The 6,000-nt window shown below is 39.6% G+C and overlaps 1 protein-coding gene across 4 annotated transcripts in view; it reads left to right on the top strand.

Moving 5' to 3' along the window:
* Nucleotides 1-5,674: 5,674 nt before the first annotated feature.
* KLHL25 (kelch like family member 25) overlaps nt 5,675-6,000 on the top strand; it is a 47,657-nt gene continuing 47,331 nt past the window's right edge. For 2 of the 4 annotated variants that reach the window (XM_051981063.1, XM_051981059.1), the window contains exon 1: nt 5,675-5,895. The gene's annotated coding sequence lies outside the window, so the exon portion shown is untranslated. The remainder of the gene's footprint in view (nt 5,896-6,000) is intronic. The other 2 variants (XM_051981061.1, XM_051981058.1) reach the window with 1 other exon arrangement.

The raw sequence follows: 6,000 nt of genomic DNA, 5'->3' as shown, positions 1-6,000 counted from the left end.
TTTAAATGGATTAATAAATATTTTTAAATGTATTGGTTTCTATTTCTAATTTTTAAAAAACTAAAGGAGTCATGTAACCAAAAAGTTTGAGAACCATTGGGAGAATAGAATCCTTGCAGATTCCACTTCCTTTTGGTCCACATCTTCTGAAGAAAATAACTAAACAAGGCTAGGGATTCCCTTAAGCCCCTTAACATCTCTAAGAATGGAAAGTTTATTTCCTAACCTTCCTATTTGACTTTTAGCAATCTTCAACTTGTTGGTGCTTATTTTCCTGGATCTTTATACTATCTCAAAACCCAAATATAGCATTTAACTCGGACTCATTCCCCTTAAAATTCACTATATTCTAAAATTGTCTCTTTCATCAGTTTTACCTTGCCAAAATTTCCCTGTCCTGTCTCATCAGTTACTAATCTCAATTAAATATCAGGGCAAACAAAGTCTGAACTCATTCACATTAAGGTATGAATTGTTGATGACTTCGCAATTTACATCTTCAAGATATGTGATGTTTTCTAACTAAAATAAATATTTAATTGGTAGAATTTAAACTACTAAGAGGGCAAATATGTTAGGATAGAGTAATATTCCAAGGCTCTGAAAGCCTAAAAACTCTTGACAATTTGGATTGCTTTTGGTTATGGAAAAGGAATTTTAGGAGCTTGTTCTTAGCATTTCTACTTTCTCTGGAAAAGGAATTTTAGGAGCTTGTTCTTAGCATTTCTACTTTCTCTACCAAGAGATCCCAGAAATGTATTCCCCGCATTAGATCTCACTATCAGTGCTCAACTACCAGATCTAACTTCTGGTTTTTTTTTTTTTTTTTTCTTTTGTTCTCCTGAGACCTGAGCTTTTTCTCCCTAGATAAATTTTACTCAATCTTCTTTCTTAGGTCATTAGCCAGGGTGGCAAAGACCTTCCTTTGGCATCTAATTTTGAAAAGGATAGATCTAGGATCAGTCCTTTTCTCAGTGGCAGACCCCTCTAGAACAAGCCTTCTACTTCTTGGGAGCTTGGGTAGGATCAGAGGAGCTTTCCTGTCAAGAAGATTCAAAATGTATCATACAAAGCCTACAAGTTCTGAGCCTTTAGTGACTAAAATTGTTTTGCCTATGAGGTTAAAACAAGGTGTTACCTATTTATTCAGCAAGTATTATATGCAAGAAACCATGGCACAATCTATCCTCACCAAAATTCTCTTATCAATCATCAGAGTTCAGATCTGTGACTAAGGGCAATATTAGATAGATGAGAACACTAAAAGCTCACCTTCCTTTTTTTTTTTTTAAATTACACTCCCTGAGAAGGCAATCTACACCAGTGGTTCTCAAACTTTTGTTCTCAATATCTTTTTACTATTAAAAATTATTCAGGACCTACCCAGAGTTTTATTTATGTGGGATATATAAATATATGTGTATTTATCATATTAAAAATAAAAACTAATTTTGAATTTGAAAGCCCTCTGAAAAGGTTTCAGAGATTTTTTGTACTGCATTTTGAAAACCACTGGTCTATACTAGGTGCCTCCACTTGTTTCTCACTCACCTTCTTAGCTGTTTACAATCGAGTGTCCAACCAAAACTTTTCCCTCCAAAATTACTAGCAATCTTACAATCCATTACATTGTAAGCTCCTTGACAGCAAGAACTGTCTCATCTTGTTGAATTCCCAACACTTAACATGATGTTGGTACACAGTAGGTACTTAATAAATAATTTTTGATTAATTGATCTAATTGCCAAATCTCTTTCCTACCACTCTCTCCTGAGTCTCCTCTCACTCATCTAACCATTCCATCTTTATTTTCTTGTCCTGCACTCTCTTCTCTACTATATATTTTTCACTTGGTGTACTTATCAGCTCCCATGAATTCAATTATCATCTTTTTGTTGATGATTCTAAAAATCTATTTTTCCATATCTTGACCTCTCTGTTGATGAATGGTCCCACATCTTCAACTACTTAGTAGAAATCTCAAACTGGATGTTTCATAGGCAACTTAAACTCAACATGTCCAAATTTGACACTTTCATCCAAAACACTTTCTCTTTCCTAACTTCCCTGATACTGTTGAAGGTACAGTCATCCTAGACTCTTCATTCTTTCTCACCTCCCCAACATATCCAATTTGTTACCAAGGATTGTAGATTTTACCTCTATAATAACTTGCATACATCCCCTTCTCTCTTCTCATACATCTTGGTACAGGCCCTTATCTCCTTTTATCTGGACTGATGCAATAACGTGCTGATTGGTCTGCTGACATTAATCTCTCCACACTCTAATCCATCCTTCATTCAACTAACAAGGTGATTATCTTAAAGACTAATACTGACCAAGTACCTTATCCTACTCATTAAATTAAAAAGGTCTCTAACAACTCCAGGATCAAATGTAAAACTCTCTATTTGATGTGCAAAGTTCTTCATAATATTCCCAACCCACCCACCTTTCCACTCTTCTTATACCTCCTCTCAATCCAACCCACTCTGTGACTTAGTGATACCTGCTCCTTGCAGTTCACTGAAAAAAAAAAAAAAATTCTCAGTCTTTTCTCTGGCTGTGCCCCATCCCTAGAATTTCCTTCCTTATCTCCACTTTCTGAATTCATTAGCTTCCTTCAAGTCCCAGTTGAAATCCTACCTTCTATAAAAAAAAGTATTTCTTTATCACATTTAATTCCAATGGCTTCCGAGTAATTTATTTCCTATTTATCCTGTATATCACTTGTTTCTGCATCAGTTTGCATTCTTTCTTCTCCGAATAGATTGTAAACTCTAAAAGCAGGGGGCTTTTTTTTTTTTTTTTTTTTTTTTTTTTTTTTTTTGTATTCCTAGTGCTTAGAATAGTATCTGGCACTTGATAGATGCTTAATAAATATTTATTATTTGTCACTGAGACGGAGAAACAGGGAGGAATGGGGAAGAAAATTCCATTCCCCCTTCCCCCTTTACTTATGAATGCATCAAGGCAATGCAGCTGTTCTTTGATTGGCTTAATTTCACTTCCTATATTTTAATATATTCAAGCTCCAAATTTAACTTGAAGTATAACAGGGACCAGATTTTGGGTGGCTAATATTTAAAATTTCACACATTATCTTATATGGAAAAAATAAGTGAATGAAGTCTGTTTGATATGAATTTGCTTGTGGGTTTCAGCAGCACTTATACAAGTAAACTTGCCTTTCAAACTGATAAAATATTAAAACGGGAAATGTGCTTCTTCAAACAGACAAAATGGAGAGAGAATTTTTGAGAGCAGTTCCTTATCACCCCAACCCCAGACTTAAAATCACTAGCTTAAAAGGATCTCAAGAGAATGTTTTTGCCTCTAGAGAGGAATGTGCTCAAACCATCCTGAGTGGTCTTTCAGGCTTTGAAGTCCTTAGATTATTCTGAGGATACATTCTGATGTCTGACAACTTTTATACCTCATCATCTGGCATTTTAAAGTTAATTTGTTTGTGCAGAAAGAACAGTCAAGCATGGATGGTCTTCTGTCCATCTTCAATGTCTATTTGATGAGGTCTTCAGTGTTGAATGTGGTTAACAGAAAGAAACTGAAGAATTTATAACAATCTTTGAGGCAGGCAGAGAGAAGGCACTGATAGAGATCAGTTTATTTCTTGGGGGGAGAAATCCTCTCGGGAGGTTGTACAATCAGAAATCCAAGTTATGTCAAACGCTTGAAGTCCATCTTCTGTCGGGTCTTAGGCAGCCTTACCTTGTCTTGACCTGTCAGAAATCTTAGTCATAAATTTTCCCTATAAAATCTCCTTATGGGCCATGGCTTTACTGCTACCCTCCTTTGGGTCAATCCACCACTGGGACTTTGGCTCCTGGTGTCTTTCTCCTTATCCCTCTCCTATGCTCCGTGGTATCTTTCCTAAATCCACTCTGCTTCAACAACGCCACTTTTCCTTTTTATAGCAAACTTTTTTAGGTACAGAGTCCTTTTCAGGATTTGGGCTCCCAGCTAAGGACATGCCCCAACCTCATGGGGTGCTCCCTTTCCAATTGCGAGTTTCATTGAAAAACTTGTCTATTTCATATTTACCGCTCCTATTATCTATTGTATCTCTTCATTTTTTCTGTAACCTACTCCCCTAAATAAATCTACTTTTTGCCAAAGAAAATGGCCATTGTGAATTCTTCACATGACCAGACCCCCACTTTTGGTGTCCACCATCTTCTGGTCTCTACATCATTCACATCATATTGAGTGCTGTGTGCAAGCACTGTAATGGGAGGAGTTATTGTAGAAAAGGAAAAAAGTGATCCCCAACACTGTCTAATTAGACACTGGAATATATATAGCACAACTAACAAGAACTAGACTAATTGTACCTCAATTATCTTACATCCAGTTTTTAATGAGGAAAAAAGAGGCAAAGTTTTATGTATTTTGACTATGTATCAGTTTTCAAGGATTATGTTAGAGTCATTACAATCAACCCAATCATCTATATATTTCCACACCCCTTTCTACACAATTATAATCAGGACAAATGGGAAATTGTCACAATTCCTTGCACTTTTCCAAGTACAATTGCAGAAAAATGCACCTGACCCCTGGACTGCCATATTGAAAATGAAAGTCCAGTTCAAATGCCACCTTTATGGAGAAGCTTTTATTCTCTGATGTTCCTAGCTGGAAATAAGTTTTGGGTCGCTTTTCTCTCAACTCACAAAGACCTCCTTACATTTTTTCAGATCGTTTACAACATATTGCCTTGCATAATTATTCCTTTTTAGGAAAAGCTAGGTAGCGTAAGTTGGTGGAGCAACTGATCTGGAGTCAAATCAGGTCTCTGACATCCTGCGTGACCCTAGACAAGTCACTTGACCTATTGCCTCGGTTTTCCTATCTGTAAAATGGGGATAATAATAATAGCACCTACCATCGCCACCAACCCCCTTGTTGGATCCCATGAAATAATTTTTGCAAAGTGCTTGGCCCTGTGTAAGTGCTATAGAAATGTTAGTATCTTTCTTTTCAAGGGAGACAATAATTTGTGACGGAGCCGAGCACATTGTATGTATTATTCAAAGGTTCACTATTTTTGTGTAAATGTCTCACCTCCCCACACTAGATTTCGAGATCTCTAAGACACCTTGTCCTGTTCATCCCTCACAGTTCTTCTAGGCTCAGTGAAGGCCCTGGGGAAACGGCGGGCGAGGAACTGAGGAGGAGTGGCGGTGAGTTAAAATACACCCACTTATGTATAAGTTAGTTTCCCAGGGCTTTGTGCAGCTATCTGGGAGGAGGAGTCGGGGGGAAAGCAGTTGCCGCAGGCAAAGCTCAGCAAAGTCTAAGCCTGAGACAAACCCGAGACCACAGAGAAGTGAGCGGCTTCTTGGAAACCACGCAACTCCCTCCTTTTTGAAACCCAGGTTGTGTAGCGTTTTGTTTCCCAACTTGAGTTCCTTAGCGAACAAAAGCGCCTGTCCCTTTAAGAATCCGGGTCGAAGCTCTTCCCTGCCCTCCCGCCCCCATTTTCCTTCTCCCCTTCGCCCCCCTCCAATTAGGCAACTTAGCCTAGGCTCCCACCCCTTTTTCTTCCGGGACAGCGAACTATGGGTTCAGCTTCCCGTCCGTCACAGTGGAGACTCTTCTGATTGGTTCGTTGCCCTCAAAGGGGGAGGGGGGAGAGAGGGCCGGGGAAACTAGTTTGTTTGCAGCGCCCTCGCTACATTGTATCCAGAGTGCGCGTTCTAGGGGTGGGCGAGGGGGAGGGGCAGGAGAGGCCGGGGAGAAACTGAAGGAGGAGGAGGAGGAGGAGGAGGCAACATGAGCATCGTTCGGGCGATCGGAGGTCACTGATTGGAAAGAGCGGCTGCGGGGACCTGGAAGTGGGGATCAGCGGACCAAGAAGTGCCCCCTGGAGTAAGTACCTGTGTCCGCGCTCAAGGTGCCTGGAGGGAGGGAGCGCTGCCCTGTACGCGGGGCGCATCGCTGAAGCAGCTTTGCCCACGCACACGCTCAGGCCCT

Source organism: Antechinus flavipes, chromosome 2 (genome assembly GCF_016432865.1).
Source record: "Antechinus flavipes isolate AdamAnt ecotype Samford, QLD, Australia chromosome 2, AdamAnt_v2, whole genome shotgun sequence".
NCBI lineage: Eukaryota > Metazoa > Chordata > Mammalia > Dasyuromorphia > Dasyuridae > Antechinus > Antechinus flavipes.
The sequence above is the reverse complement of the archived record's forward strand: the minus strand, read 5'-3'. Positions and strand labels throughout refer to the sequence as shown.